Source organism: Balaenoptera borealis (assembly GCF_965194805.1).
Source record: "Balaenoptera borealis genome assembly, chromosome: 11".
Classification (NCBI taxonomy): Eukaryota; Metazoa; Chordata; class Mammalia; order Artiodactyla; family Balaenopteridae; genus Balaenoptera; species Balaenoptera borealis.
The window spans coordinates 96829091-96846295 of record NC_138868.1 but is presented as its reverse complement, the minus strand read 5'-3'; the positions used below and the strand labels follow the sequence as shown (position 1 = coordinate 96846295).

The 17205-nt window shown below is 35.8% G+C and overlaps 1 protein-coding gene across 9 annotated transcripts in view; it reads left to right on the top strand.

The window, feature by feature from the left end:
* Positions 1-17205, top strand: part of SIK3 (SIK family kinase 3) — a 247155-nt gene that overhangs the window by 61864 nt on the left and 168086 nt on the right. The gene's annotated exons all lie outside the window — the stretch shown is intronic.

Here is a 17205-nt window from a genome sequence, read left to right as displayed (position 1 = left end):
CCTGCCAATGCAGGGGACACGGGTTCGAGCCCTGGTCTGGGAAGATCCCGCATGCCGCGGAGCGACTAGGCCCGTGAGCCACAACTACTGAGCCTGCGCGCCTGGATCCTGTGCTCCGCAACAAGAGAGGCCGCAATAGTGAGAGGCCCGCGCACCGCGATGAAGAGTGGCCCCCCGCTCGCCGCAACTGGAGAAAGCCCTCGCACAGAAACGAGGACCCAACACAGCCATACATAAATAAATAAGTAAATAAATTAAAAAAAATTGTCTGATATGTAAATTCACATATCTGGTGTAAATTATTCTGGCTAAGGTTTCTGCTTTCTTTTGATTCAGAAATAAGACAAAACAGATCTCGACCACAGAACACACAACAAAACAGAGAAGCCATAAAACATTAGAACTTTTTAAGTGGTATGATTTCTTGATGCATTCAGCATTTGAAAAACCACGTGAAAACAGAGGAAAGGTATTTAGCACAGGAATTAACTTGTTTCTTGGCAAGGAAATGAGGCAGCTTTTGAACCACTGGCTCTGTGGTGGTTCTTTTGTTGTGCATGTGTTTTTTGTTTGTTTTTGCTTTATAATTTCTGCCTTCCAAGATGTCTCTTTATCTAGGGCAATTACCCTACTGACACAGGAGGCAAGTTCGAAGAAAGCAGTTATTTTGTTTAACCAGAACTTCATTTACAGCTGGTCCTAAGCTGAGTTACTGAAGTTTGTTTTACCCAGTTTAGGTCTTGATGCTTGCGTTATTATTTGGGAGTGGCAGGAACCTGGAAATCAGTTACATTTCTTTTCCATCCTCATTCATGTTAGTTGCTTAATGCTGATAAAAGGTGTCAGATCCACTTCCTTCCAAGGTAGCCTCCTTCATCAGTATGAGAGTACAGGCACAGTGCCTGAGTGCCCTTCCTGGTTCTAAGAACTTCTGCCCATTACCTTGCTTAAATGCTTCTTAGCCTTAGGGAAACTTTCTGTTTATTCTGGCCCAGGTGATCCATTCCCTCCTTTGAACTCAGCCTAATTGTCTCTGAGTTATGTGGCAGTTAATCTTGTTTTGCTTTGTGTTATCTCTTGTAGTTGACTTTTATTGTTAATGTTAAGCTGCTTGAGGACAAGGGCTGTTGTTGATTTATTATTCCCTATACATTTTACAGTGACTCTGATTTTTCCCTGGATTTACCCTGGGAAGTTTTCTTGTCTCTCAAATGGCAAGAGGATCCTTTAGAACATTTCATAAGAACTCAGAATCTTTTAGACTTTTCAGGCTGCGCAGTGTTTGCCTTTGGCCTTGATGAAAGCAGTTTTTCCCCCTTCCTACAGACACAACCAAGATTCTGGGTAAAGACCAGGCACCAGAGTCTTCCTAGATTAATACTTACCTTAAGTAGTTTTTTGGTTTGGAGAGAAAATGGTAGTATCCTTTACTTAGCTTTAATTTTCCACCAAATATTTTAAAGACAGAAATGAATGATGTACAGTACTTAGCTATGGGGGCAAGTAAACAAGCAAACATTTAAAATTAAGATCTCACATGACTAGTTAATATTGTATAAAACATGTTCTAATTTTGCTGCATTCACTCTGTAACATTAGGAATGAATGACCTGGTTGATATGGTGCTCTGAGTTTCTTTTAAGGGGGGATTTATTTCTTAATGAATTGGGGATTTCAAATTTAAAAGGAATCTGCATATTTTTATATAATACCCCAACTTTCATAAGAGTTATTTTATGTTTATCATTGCCCTGTTGGAAGCCTAACTGTTTTGCCAGAGAGTCATTTAATATATTTTCTGTGCTGACTTTGGCTTGGTGGCATATAACAATTCTGAAGGAACTAACCGTACATTAATGTAAGTTGCCTGTGATGGCATTGTGACAATAGATATGTCAATTTTTGTTTGGGGAGAAAAGTCTAAAATTTTACTTTAAAGGAACTATTCTGAGCTCTTGAGATGATATAGTTAGATCTTCATTTTTTTTTTCTTCCCTCTAACAAATTGTGGGGAAAACACAAACCTCGAGTTATTTCCTAAAATATTTCCCATGATGATTACTACCTTAGGTTTCAAAGCGTTTTGTCTTCAGGAGCTCTGACTCTTCTCTCAGTATAGTCAGAATGCTGACTCTTCTTTAAGTAGAGTCAGAGTGGGCCTTCCAAAGCTTTGAATGAGCCCATGAACCCATGAATTGTCCCCATAGCATCCATATTTCCACATTTCCTTTTGTTACGGTTATTTTTTTCTGAGGACTGTTTGTAAAATATCTCCATATAACAACATCTCAACTTTCAGGAAAACACAACTTACATATTCTTTGCGTTTTTATGAGAAACAATTTATTACTTACATTATTATTTTTGAAACTTTTATTTCCTATTTCTATCCTGTCCAAAAAGAATGGATCTTGGATTTTAGAGAAGTACAGTTATATGCTATGCATGGGGTCATGGAAAATAATTTACTTTGACTTAATTAAAAATTTAAATTGTGGTAAAACACACATAACATTGTTTTAATTTTTATTTTTCCCTTGTAATTTTGTATTTTTTTCTTTATTGTTTCTCTTCTCTCACTGAAAACAATTCTCTCATCTGAGCCTCACACACATTCCTTACTAGGATTATCTTGCTACTCACAGAGAGGAAAATAATTCATTGTCTTTTTTTTTCCCAAAACATTTTTTGAAATATTTTTATTCTTTTGAAAACAGGTTCACCTGGGAGCATCCAATTTTGAGCTTGGATGAATTAGCACTGTTGCTTATATCAGATATTTTAAAAGTTGAGTGTAAGACCACTTCTGATTGGGTTGGTTTCTCAAAGAACACTTTTATAGCCAAAATTTCTGTCCTGAGCTCTTTGACCTAGTGTGAGGTTTTGTAAATGAATTTTTATGTGGAGCCCTAATGAGTGCAAAACTGATAAATTAGTATAAATATATTTTTAAGTTTGCTGAATTTTAAAGAAAGTCAGTCAATGTTTGAGCTCTAGGGAGCTCTAGGTTATTTTTGTGTTTTGTTTCAGTTGCGCAGTATCAAAAAAAATCCTGGTTTACACAGAAGAGTCCTTGTATATGGTAACAGTTTTTAAGACCACCCTGCCTAACAACAACAACAAACAACAACAACGGCATCTAACATTTCTGAGCACCCAAGCACTAGACTCCTGGTAAGAGCCTTATGTGTATTGATTTACACAACAACCCAGTAATGTAGGTAGTTACTTTTATCTCTACAAATGAAAAAATTGAGGCACGGTGAGTTAAGGTAACTAATACAAAGTTTACAGATAGTGAATACGTGGCAGAGCTAGGCTCAAATCTGGTGCCCTTAACCATTGTGCCGTGTTTGTATTGCTCTGAAAACGTTTCAGTTAATCTGCTCTAGAAGTTTTAAAATGGAGTAGCGGGAAATTCTAATTTCCTAGTAGAATCACTGATATTCCTTAATTCATACTTGTTCAATTTGGAGTGATTGTTGAGTAAGTTTCTCGGCTAATTTAAATCTTCATTGCGTGTTTGAAAATATTATCGGAGTCATTAAAAAAAAAAAAGAATCCTCGTTGCCTGTCTTTGTCTTTTATTCACTCAAAATTTTAAAACAGATAAATATATTTTGTTTTGTATGTTCAGTTGAGATTTTGTCTTAATTTTATCGTTGACATTATTTGCAGTTGTAAAGCTTGGTAGCATCACCATCTTGCTTGGCAGAATTATTTAAAGTATTAGCAGGATGCGCCAGCTGGTGCAGCTGTGTTGTAACTGAGAGATACTAAAGGAGTTTCTTAGTAATGAAAAGTAAAAAAGGCAAGTTTTTTTTGGGGGGGGGGCGGGGGCTTTATTTGAACTGTTTATAATAGGACTTGTGGTTAGATAACTAACAAATTTCACAAATGAAAGAGGAGTTTCTGGAACTCATTATATAGTTACAAATAACTCTGTGAAGTTTGAAATTTACAGACCATGCCTTAATAAATCGATAGTTTGAATCATACTGGCATCTCCTTAACAGCTCGTGCTTATCTATGGAACATGCCATTCTTACTTAAACTATATTTAGGTAATAGTTTTTATAAGAGCCACTACTTCTGCAGTTTTTCCTGTCATTGTTTTATTACCACTAGTACATATCTCGTTATGTTTTAACCAATTTATTTGAGGGCATACTAAAAAGTTATCTAAATATTAATTTTTTTCCCTCCTATTGTGCATGTTTTACAAATAAACCCTTTGCATCATCACTTGCATGAATATATCATTTAAAAAATTTGAGATTTTCAACATTCATGACCTTGCCTAGTTAAAGTGTAGAGATTTCACATAATTTTAGCCTTTCAATTATTCAAGTATTGTAGATGCTTTTCTCTAGTTTCTTGTTTCAAATAATGGTTATAATTATATTTAAACAGTAGTGTATTCATCCAATAAACTTCTTTACAGTGTTAGTAGTACAGAATTTAATAAGCTTTTCCTCCAGAGTGTGTACTAGTTATTCATGTTCTGTGTGATAACTTACCTTGAACGATGCTGTGGTATTTTCATTGTTAGATTTAAATTTTGTTTGAATTCTCCCCACCCCCGCAATAACCTTAAGCTTAATTTTTATGCTCACTCTTCCCCCCTCCTCCCAACAAACTATGTCATAACTTGACAGGGATCATAAATCTATTTTGTAAGGTTTAACTTCACTAAACGTATCAAGGAGTTGAGATATATATCTTTTCTTGCTGTAGAAGGTGACCTCCATTGACAAAGAGCTATTACCTTATTTATTGATATGAGAGTCTTTCATTTCACATACTATTATCAGTGTGTTTGATAATGGTTGAACAATTGGTTGGTATTGGTTTCTAATACTAATTTTCAATTTGCCTTGAGCCTGACCAATCTTGTTATATTCATTATTAGATATTTTTCTTCAATCTCAGAATTTTAATCATATTTTGATATGGTTCATTGATACTGTTCATTAATCATTTTACCTTACCACAAACATTAAGTTATTGAAAAAGTATTGAAAGCTTTTGATAATACTATCATAAATATAAAAGTAGGGCAAGAAGGACCCAAACTTTCATGTTACAGGTTCACTTATTTTGTGACAGTCATGCTATGTCATCTAGAGCATGTGCTGAGGCAGTGTTGCCTGACAACTAATGGAGTGCAGCATATGTGTGTGCTTGTACCATTTTACATGAGTGGATATACACAGTCCTGAGTAAGAAGAAGAACAACAAGAACAAACACCAGTGTACGACTACAGTCTTTCTAGTCAAGGGCATATTTTAAAGAATTTCACATTCAGCAGATGGACAGAAATGGCTGGAGAAGCCTTATTTTGAGTCCTGCACAAAAGCAAGTTAACCTGGTAGGTGAAGTTGCCTGGAGCTTGTCTCCGTTTTATTAAAATTGGCATAACACATCTGTGTGCACCTCTGTTATTGAAGTCTTAAAAATAGTTACAGTTTATTTAATAAATGAAAGTAATGTAAATGTTTGCTAAAGTCCTGGTATTTTTTGGACATTATTTTGAAAACCACTCTCCTTAGATAACTAGTTCTAAGCCTAGTCATTATCTAAATTCACAGAGGATAGGGTCTTCACTAATGAGTCAGAATTTCCTCCCTGAGTTAACTTGACTTAGAACGTATTTGCGTTGGGAGAAATTGCATTATTATTGATATTATCAGCCAGAGCATGGGTTTTGGCTGTACAGATTAGTTAATTATTTAAAAATGACTAAAGAGATGAATTCTTTAAACTCGTGCCTTATTTCTCATCGCAGGAAATAAGGTTCTTTCTTGTAAACCAGTGTTAAGGGATGTTGGTAAAAATGTATTGCTGCATTCAGCAATACTGGGCATGGATGGGAACTGTCCTCCTATAGGCAGAAAATTGTTTAGCATCTGTATCGGGAGTTTGAATTCATATAAGACTGTTATGCTGAAGTTCTCCATTAAATGGATCAACCAGAGTAGTGTTGGCACAGGAGCTTCATCCTGTTTAGGTATAGGATTTTAATTTATTAATAGTGCTGAGGATATTCTTTATCATCTGCAGAATTAAAAGATATTCATCAGATGTGATGAAAGATTGCTTTATGAGTAACTGAAATCTCAATTATATATTTATTGGTGCATGAGAAGTATGGACTATTTAATCATTAAAAGGCCCTCTATAGACCTTGAAGTATCTACATTTTCTATATTAATGCTTCTTTTATTAATATCAATGGTAAGATATTCTATATGGTGAATACTACTGGTAAATGAATCTTCATTATATACCCTATGATTTAAAAAAATACGTGGATTATAGCCCCAAGCTTGAAACAACCAACAGATAAATATGTAGTAGCATATTCATACAAAGAATTTTTTATGATTTCAGTGAAAGAAATTTAAAAAGATAAACTTGAAATGAATCTCAAAAACATTATGTTGAATAAAAGAATTCAGGCACAATAGGCTACATGTTATATGATTCCATTTATCTGAATAGTAGAACAGGTAAAACTAAGTGATGGTTATGGAAATCAGAATAGTGATTGTCTCTAGGTGGATGGATGGAATTGAGTAGAAAAGAGGAGAGAACTTTCTGGAGGGAGTATCCTAGATCTTGATTGGAGTGATAGTTACATGGGTGCATACATTTGTCAAAAGTCATCAAATGGTACACTGATATGTTTGTTTCATTGTGTGTAATTATACCTCAATAAAAACCATTTGGAATAGAAATCCTTTTAATGTGAATAATAGTGGTAGTGGAGCAGTAGTAATAGAAATGACTAATAATTGTTGAGCTCTTAGTACCAGACAACAACCCAATGAGGCGTGTTTTATTAGCTCCATTTTACATATAAGGAAACTGGGTCTTAGTGAATATAAGTAACTTGTCCAAGGTTACAGAGCCAGTACATGCTTCAGTCTAAAGATCTGTTTGACTCATGAGCTTAATAGTGACACTTTTCCTGAATATGTATGTTTAATGTATTTAATATTTTCTTTTTTTTTAAACAGAACATATGAGTATAATTTAAATTTATTTGATAACTTAGGGTCATCACTATGAACATTATTTTTTGTGCCGAAGTGTATAGGGCTCTTTCCCATGAATTGAATGAACTAAATGTTTTGTTGAATTCTGTTTTGTAATACTTCTGTCTCTTCCGTCACTGCTACTCTAACGGATTTTTTTCTCTCCTGGTTCCTCTTTCTACTTTTTTCCCCTTTTAATATGCTGTCGGCTGGAAACCAGGAGAGAAATGTAATAATGATTTTTATATAAAATAAGATTTTAGTAAGGACCCGAGAGACCCTTCTCTTCAACATAATGCATGAGCTTTGGTTGCATGAACCTTTTGATTTTCTTTTTGGTTGCTCAAAGCCATGTTTCCCTGCCCCCTTCTCTCTTTTGAATTTACCTTCTGGGTTTTGGTTGTGTTCCAGTTAGAAGTAAAAAGAAACTGGGGGAGTAGAAACTGCTTTTTTTTTTTTTGATGACTAACAACTAGTAGTTAAGCTTTAGGCCCATTGTTTATTTAGCAAATTAGTGTGGGTCAATCGGTTCTAGGCCTAGAAGAAATCAAACTAAGAGTAAACACTCACCAAATATTGGAGCTGGGGTAGGAACTTATAACTTCTATTCTGCTTGAAATGGCAGATAGATATTTATTGCTTTCGGTTATACTGACATATACAGGGTGAGTGCTTTTATATAAAGCAACATTTCTAAGTTAGTGGCTTGAAAATAAAATCTTTGAAAAATGCTTTAATTTGTGGATTAGCCTGACTTCCAGAATAAGTAATGACTATAAGCAGGGCAGAAATTGAGACACAGATGTAGAGAACAAACGTATGGACACCAAGGGGGGAAAGTGGTGGTGGGGGGATGAACTGGGAGATTGGGATTGACATATATACACTAATATGTATAAAATGGATAACTAATAAGAACCTGCTGTATAAAAATAAATAAAATAAAATTCAAAAAAAAATTAAAAAGTTTTGCAAGGAGGACCTGACTTTGTGTACATTACACACACACACACACACACACACACACACACACACACACCCACCCACACCCCCTGAATAGAGACCAGTCTGCTCATTTTGAGCCTTCCCCACCTTACGTTATGATAGCCATCGAAGGGAAAATATTTTAAATGCTTCAGACTATTAATAGAATCTTGATCAATGGAAAGATTCCTAAGGAATCTACAAAAAGTAGACAAGTAATTTTTATTATTATTTTTGCTGCATATTAAGTCTTCAGTTGTTATAACTTGAAAGGGGTGTTTTCCCCCTTTCATCTAGACTCCTCTTAGTACATGTGAAAAAGAAGCCCATTTTTATTATTTGGATGAGATATTTGAGAAATAGGAAACAAACTGTGTTTCTCTATAGGTTGTAAATATCCATCATACTTAAATAGTGATGTAGTCCATTATAATTCACTTCGAAGGGGTTGAAACATTTGGCCTTTCCTTTTTAAAAAACTGTATAGTGATGCCATAAAATAGTGACTTAAATCAATAGCTTGATTTATTTCTGGCTCTGTTCAAGGCACAGTAGGAATATAAGCAATGTGTGGCATAGTCTCTGCCGTTACTGTATTTAATAATCTAATTGTCCAAGTTATCTAGGTTACTAGTTTAAAACAGAAAGTTATTGTCTTACCTTTATGACAGAGCTATTCTGGTAGGAAATGCCTGATAGGAAAGATCATGGTTGAATTTAATTAGCATTGTTAAAGAGTCAAGTGTAGATAATTTACCATAGAGTGGATTGCTTAGATAGTACATATACTGCCTTCTGAGGTTAATAGGATGATCTTTGGATATATATACATGAGAGAGGGAGAGAGAGATACAAGTAGTTACTTTCCCCTTGACGAGTTGCAGACTCTTTTTATACATAATCTCAGAAGGGCCCAGCCTTCTTGAGCACAACTTTTCTCAACTTGATATAAAGCATTTACAAAAAACCCTACAGCTAACATTATACTTAATGGTGAAAATGGAATGCTTTTCTCCTAAGATTGGGAATAAGACAAGGATGTCTGTTCTCATTGCTCTTATTCAACATAGTGCTGGAAGTTCTACCTAGTGCAATAAGGCAAGAAAAAGAAACAAAGGAAATATAGGTCAGAAAGGAAGAAATAAAATCTCCTTCTTTACCGATGTCATGATTGGCTATGTAGAAAACAATCTACTGATAAACTCCTAGAAATAATATGTGTATTAGCAAAGTCACAGGATATAAGATAAACACACAAAAATCAGTTGCATTTCAATATACTAACAGTGTATATTGGATTGGAAGGCTCAATATAATAAAGATATCAGGTCTTCCCAAATTGACATACGAGTTTAGTACAATTCCTATAAAACTTTCAGCAAGATTTTTTTTGTAGATATAGACAAGATTATTCTCAATATAAAATATCTGTGGAAATACAAAGGAACTAGGATAGCAAAATATAAGAAAAAGTGGGAAGAATCATGCTACCTGATTTCAAGACTTCTTACAGAGCTACAATAATCGAGTTTGTGTGAGGGACAGACACATAGATCAATGGAAAGAATAGAGAACTCAGAGTAACAGAATAGGGACCTATACCTATATCTCCAGTGGATTTTTTTTTAAATTGAGGTGTAACTCACAAACCATAACATTTTCCCTTTTAAAGTGTACAGTTCAGTGAATTTTAGTATATTCACCAAGTTGTACAACATTCACCACTATCTAATTCCTGAACATTTTCATCACCTAAAAAAGAAACGCTGTACCTGTTAGCCATTGCCCAATTGATTTTTGACAAATATACAGAAGCAATTCAATAGAGGAAAGATAGCATTTTTAGTAACGGTGCTGGAGCAGTTGGACACCATAAGCAAAAAAATGAACTTTGTCTTAAACTTCATATATTATATAAAAATTAACTCAAACTGGATCATAGGCTTAAATAATGCAAACATAAAACTATAAAACTTTTAGGAAAAGAGCAGGAGAAATTTTTGGAATATAGAGCGAGGCAAAGACTTCTCAGACTTGATATCAAAGGCAGGATTCATAGAAAGAAAATTTGATAAACTGGACTTCATGAAAACTAAAAACTTTTGCTCTGCTAAAGACCGTGTTAAAAGAATGAAAAGATAAACTACAGACTGGGAGAAAATGTTTGTGAACCACATGTCCAACAAAAGACTAGTGTCTATAATATATGAAGAGCTCTAAAACTCAATAGTGAAAAAAAACCAATTAGTAAATGACAGAAGACATGCAGAGACATTTGACTGACAAGGATATGCAGATGGCGCATAAGCACAGGAAGAGATGTTCAGCAGTAGTTATTCGGGATTCAAAGTAGAGCCTCAATGAGATATCCTAAAAAAAAAAAAGAAAGGTTAATTTAAGAAGAAGGAAAAACTAATACATGAACATTATTAAATTTGGTACATGCAAAAAGGAAGACTAAAGAAGAAAACAAAAAACACAAGTGATCTCGCTACCTGTATATAACTTCCACTAACATTTTGTTGTTTTATACCTTTTTCTTTTTTGACTCTATGCATTTTAATTTTACATAATTAACTGAATATGGGGGTTGTGTCCTGCTCTTTTCAACAAACATTACCATGAATCTTTTGCATCACTGAAAATTATCCATGAACATAATTTTAATAACTTTAATACTCATTGTATGGATGTACTATAATTTATTTAACCATTCCTCTCTTACACATTTTAAATATTTTTGCCAAATTAAACAATATTGTCTAGAGATGCACATTTGAGTAATTAAACTATTAAAATACAAGGAGGTGATTACTGTAAACACCAGGATAGTGGATACTTTGGAGGACAGAGAAGGGTTATGATTGGGATGAGGCACAAAGAGAAGCTCCTGGGGTGGCTGGCAGCATTCTATTCCTTGGCCTGATGTCAGGTACAAAGAATATTCACCTTAGCTTATCAAGCTTTTACTTTTTCTTTCTGTATCCATGTTTTATTTTATAACAAAACTATCTTTTTATGAAGCCAAAAAAAATTTTCATTCTGTTGCTGTTATAAATAATCCTGTGATGAACATTTTTGTGCATAAACCACTGTAGGATTTCTGATTCCTTCCTTAGAATAGACTCTTCGATGTGGAATTACTGTGTCATCGGGTGTAGGTATATTACAGGCTTTTGAAAACTTTTACACATTGCCAAATACGAATACTTTACAGAAATATTGTTTCAGTGTACGTCCCCTCATACTCCCCTTTCTTTGTAAAACTTTATTCTTTAGTTTCTTTCTTTTTTTAATTGCAGTAACTCCTGCTCTTTTTTATTTATTTATTTATTCATTCATTCATTCATTCATTCATTCATTTGGCTGCGCCGAATCTTCTGGCAGCATGCGGGATCTAGTTCCCTGACCAGGGATGGAACCCAGGGCCCTGCATTGGGGGCACAGAGTCTCAACCACTGGACAACCAGGGAAGTGCCCCCCTGCTCTTTCTTGAATTCTCTTTTCTCTAGGTTTCCAAACATCTTATCTTGGCTCTCCTCCTACAACTCTGTCTTTTTCTCAGTCTTCCAACATTGTTTCTCTTTATCCCTTAAATATTTGGGTTCATTAATGTTCACTTCTCAGTCTCCTCTATATATATTCTTTCTGGGCTAACCAGCGACGGGTCCATGTCTTCAACTACAACTTACACCCAAATGACTCCTAAATCCCATATCTCTTCTGAGTTTTAGGGCGCAGTTTCTAACTGTATCTTGGACATCTTGACCTTATGCCACATAGATATCACAGACTTAATTCAGTTATCTAAAACAGAACTCATTATTCATCTAACCAAGACAGCTTCTCCTTCTTCACCCAGTAGTATAAGCCAGAAATCTGAGAGTTAGCCTAGATTACTCCTTGAACCTTGCCTGGCGACTTCTTGTCAATCACTAAGTTTTAAGATCCTGTTTTCGAAATAGACTTCTGATTTGTTACCTGCCCTTCATTCTCCTTTTCACTGCCTTAATTGAGGCACTCATATTTTTTGTACTACTGCAGTAGAGTTTTAACTGATTTTCCTGTTTCTGGTCTTTTATCCCTCAGTTCCAACCTCCACACTAAAACCAGTTTGATCTTTTTAAAGCATAAATTTCAGCATGTTACTCACCTTCACTGTCTTCTGTCTCCAGTAAAACAAAGCCCCTTTTCCTTAGCATTACATCGATGACCCTGGTCTTGATCGCCACGGCCCCTACCTGTTTTCCATCTTCTTCACTGGTGGTGCCTGATTTGGCTCCTAGTCATGCTGAGCTAGTTTCCTCAATACATTATATATGGATTTTCTGGCCTTTGCCCATCTTGTTTTTATTTCCTACACGCCCCCTACCTCCCCTATCTACTGGCCAGATTTCTTTCATGGTTCAAGATTCAGGTAACATTATAACCTCCTATGGGAAGCTTTCTTGCCCTCTATAGGAAGAGTTAAGGGCTTCCTCATCTGTATTCCCATTGTGCCACATACCCATTTCTTTTTGCCACTTCCTACACTGGTATCTTTTTTTTTAGGGATTAATCTTTCCTTGACCATTATGCTAGATTGTAATATACATTTCTTTACCACCTAAAGCAGGCATACCCTTTTTGTTTCCTTAAGAAGAGAATGGTGTGCAGCACATAGATGTTGAATAAATATTTCTTGACTAGATAAAGGAATGAATGAACAAAAGGTTTCATGAATGAAGGATTTCATGCTCATAAATGAAAAAAGGTTTAACTTTAAGGAAAATCACAGAATTTAGAGTCATAGCACTTGAATTTGGGTCCTACCATTACTTCTTACTGTCTTCATAATTTTAGGCAATTCATTTCCTTTCTCTGAGCTTCAGTTCTTTTGCAAAATGGAGGTAATAGTAGTAGTAGTAATAATAATACAAGTGCTTTTTAAACAATAAATACTCTGTAAATTTTAGTTAGTATTAGTATCAGTAATAAAAAGCATCCTGTATGTTCAGGCTGCATGTGTGTAATGCACTATCTTCATTGAAATAAGAGGAGAATTACTCAGAACTTAGGGAAGACATACCCATCAATTACAAGATAGTTTAGTTTACCTTACTTGGCTATAATTTGGTTGCATTATTGACCCATTGCTTTATTTTTGCATTGTCTCATCACATGCTTAGACACTGAAGATGGGTTTAGGGTGAATCATTTTCAGAAAACAGCCTTCCCTGAAAGTAGTCCCTATGCTTATTGTCTGTGATGTGAAATTTCCAGGATGATGAACTATGCAGATGTTAACAGAGTTCCATGCTATTTTCTAACGTGGTTTGACTTTTCTAACCATTGTCAGTGACAAACTTGTGTACTACTAATCCACCCTGTTTTCCATGTTTTCTATACAGAGATGTATAGTTAGAGCAGTGATGAGTAATATGTTTTCCAGAAATGCTACTGTAACCTTTAAGTCTAGATGGGTAGATTGAGCACTTAAAGCTATAGCTTGTTCACTGCTTCTGGATGACTATGTGTTCCTACCAAATGAATCACTTTATGAATATACATGAGCTTATAAACATGACTTGAAAAAGAGATTTTTGTGTTCTGAAAAAAAAATTACGTTGGTAGTATTTTCCAAGGGTTGTTTTTTTGGAGGGGTTGGGGGTGAGAAGAAGCTTTCCATTAGTCTTAGAAATTCTTTGAATAATATATGTATACACACATTTTTTTCCCCATTCATGCTACATTTTAATGACGTCTCTGGCTTTATTTTCTCCATCCTTTTTTCCATCTGGTTTCTTAAATTCACTGTTTCCTCCTCACCCTTTAGGCAGGTGAAACAGCAATGACTCATTTTAGGCTTATGAGTGGGGACGCTTAGTGGCTGGAGGGTCAGTAGATGCGAGAGCACTAAATGGTCAGCAGCCAGGTGGTAAGGCTTGTGGCAGAGATATGCCCATTCAGTCTTTTATTAATGTATGATTTGTAGGTTAGATTACTTTGTCCAATTGTATTTATATTTGACCTGGAGTTCAACCATGTATTGCTTTGTGACATTTTTAACTGTTAAAAATAATGGTTGGGTTCTGATCAATGTGTATGCCCTCAAGTTATTATTCAGCCCCATTGTAGGCTTTTATTTTTTTCTTCAGCACATCAGTAGCACACAGCAGCTCAGAATGGTCAGAATTGTTTCATTAGTACCTTGGTGAGCATTCACAATATATCATCGTGCAAAATGCAAGTACCCCCTTTATCTGTGTTTCCCCTTTTTGGCTTGCAGAGACTGTAAATTCCTTGCTTTTACATTTATTTCACGTAATCTTAAAGATTTTGCTTTATGCATGGTACCATTTTGTTTTCCTGATAAAAATCGTTATTATAAAACCCAAGTTTGAGAATTTAATAAGAATGGTCTAGCAATGAACACAAGTATTGTGTGAAGTAGTGAGAAAAGCCTTGGAGAGGCTGTCAGGAGCCTCTAGTTCCAGGTCTGGCGGTGCTCTTAACTCACCATGTTGTCTTGGCTTATAATAACCTAACAATAAAAATAACACCTTATTGGGAATTCCCTGGTGGTCCAGTGGTTAGGACTCTGAGCTTTCACTGCTGTGGGCGTGGGTTCAATCCCTGGTCGGGGAACTAAGATCCCACAAGCCACGTGGTGGCCAAAAACAAGACAAAAAAACAGCATATTGTATGTAATGCTCTGCTGTTTACAAAGCAATTTTATAGAAAATACTGGGCGGAGACATGATTATACCAATTTTATAATGAGGAAGTGTAAAGAGTTTAAGAGATTTGCTCAAGGTCATACACCTGGCAAGGGCTAGGACCAGAATTGACTTTTATTCCATGGTCTCCTTTTTAGTTACACCATACTGCCTCTCATCTTACTTTTAATTGTAAAGTGAAGGGTTGGACCAGATCAGTGATATTTTTCAAGCTCTATTTACCCAGAGTCCCAGGACTCTGTAGAGTAGCCTCCTGGTTTGCTTGTGAATAAGGATAGAAATATGGGGAAAGCTGTTTAGACTGGGCACAGAGTGGAAATGTGGGGTGTGGTGGTAGCTGCACATTTCCAAATGACCCGTGGGTCTTTTTCTGCATCTGTTATTATTGATGGATGATTCTGTGTCTTTTTAGTGTGATGGGGCAAAAAGAAGGCGGAAAGTCATCTGGAAGTTTGAAAACAACCACATTAGATGATTTCTAAGGTCATGTTTCAGCCTAGGAGACTGAAAAACATTGCAGCTTTAACTTTGGTAGTGTCACCGGATGAGCCCATGGGAACATTGCAACCTTACATCAGTTTAGTGTTATAAAGCACTATTGAAGCCCTGTTTATCTTCCAAGATGGTCTATTCTTACATGCTGAAGTGGCTATATTTAGTAGTCTTTAGGGAAGAGGCAAATGTCAGAAATGAGCATGGGTAATTACATTTATGTAGCCAGTGTTGGTAATACTTTTTTTTTTTTTAAGACTGCTAGTAAGAATGACTTTGGAGTTGCACTGGAGTTATTTTAAAGAGCTATTTTAAAAAATGAACACGTAATTTAGCTTACACTAGTTATCTTGGGTGTCACTTGTGTTTTCTCCGACATGCCAATGGTTAAACCTGGCATTTCTATCAAGAAGGAACTCTCCCCGCCCTGCCAACCCCTTTTTAAAATTTCAGAGTAAAAGGTGTTGTTATTAACCCTTGAAATAGAGATCCTGTTATGTACTCATTTCAGGGTTTACTTCTGAACAAAATAGACCTGGCTTTTCAGCTAAAATGTTCTTTTAGCTACTTGCTGATGAAAGTGGCAATTTACATTTGTACCATTTTACATTCCTCACTTGCTCTGCACAACCTGATAAGCATCTCACTGACAATTATGAGAGACTAATTTGGGCCATGTGGTTACCAATGAAATTTCAATTCATTTCTTCTTAATCTGCCTCAGAGGAGATATCTATGCTTTTTTCCATGATGCCTTTGACACAGGGATGGTTTGTGTTACTTTGCCTGATATCTGAGGCAACTCTAGTTGATGAACGTGGTTTACATGCTCACAGGCAGATGCAATTCTCCACACTGCCCTGAGACCCTCCCCTTTCTGTTTAGTGGAGGCTGTGAAGGCCCCGTGGCCACTTGATTCCCTAGGAATTACTTAGTGCACAGAAGTTGGAGATAACAGGCTGAGGAAAAAAAGAGCAAGTTTTTCAACTGAGACTGTTGTCTTTTTGTGGTGTGATATGGGGCTTCCCCTTGGTGCTTCCTAACTCACGTGTTTGGTTGTTAAATAATCATCTTTGATGCTTGTATTTTTTAGGGAAAATTTGCATACTGGGCAATGCACAGATCTTCAGTATACAATTCAGTGAGATTTGATAAATGTTATAACCACCACCTTAATCAAGATAGAACATTTCTGTCATCCACGTGGTTCTCTTGTGCTTTCCTCTAGTCAGTTCCCAGACATATTTACTTGTATAATAAAAAGATTTTGACATGCCCAAGTACAAAATGATCAGGACTTTGTTTCTGTAGCGACTGGTAGTATAAATAATACAAAGTAAAATTTACTTAAAACTATTTTTTTTTTTTTTTTTGGTAATAAAGCCTGTATATATAGGCAGAAGGTCTTCCTTAACCAATTAATAGAATTTTTGATAATAATTGACAAAAGGGTAAGCAAAGCAGCCCTGCTACCTTTGGTATAGACTTTATATCTTCAAACATAGTCTCTTATGTGTGAAATTGAGAATTGAGAGGTGCTTTCTATACTAAGGTGGAAAACAGAGGCTTCAGGCAGTCTTTTTTGAGTAGTCTGTATACCAAGTCAAAGGCAGAGAGGACATTGGCCCAGGGGCCAGGTCCTCACTTCTTTTTGTATCCTCAGGGCATCTCCCCCTGTTTGTAAAACCTCACTCACCTCACTAGGCTGTTATGGGCATTGGTTAATGTTTGGAAAATTCTGGGTAAGGAGTGGTTTCTGTTCATTTGCTCTTTACCAAGGAGACTGAGCAAACGTGTACTACGTGGTTGACCTTTGATAAGCACCACTCCTTCTCAGCCCAGATTGATCCCATTTTTCTTTTGTGCAAATAGTTCTGGAGGTTTAATGTTTGTTTTTCACTACACATGCGGTGTGCTTGCTCTTCTTGTGGAGAAACTGCCCAAATGACCGTGGATGACCCAGGCTCTT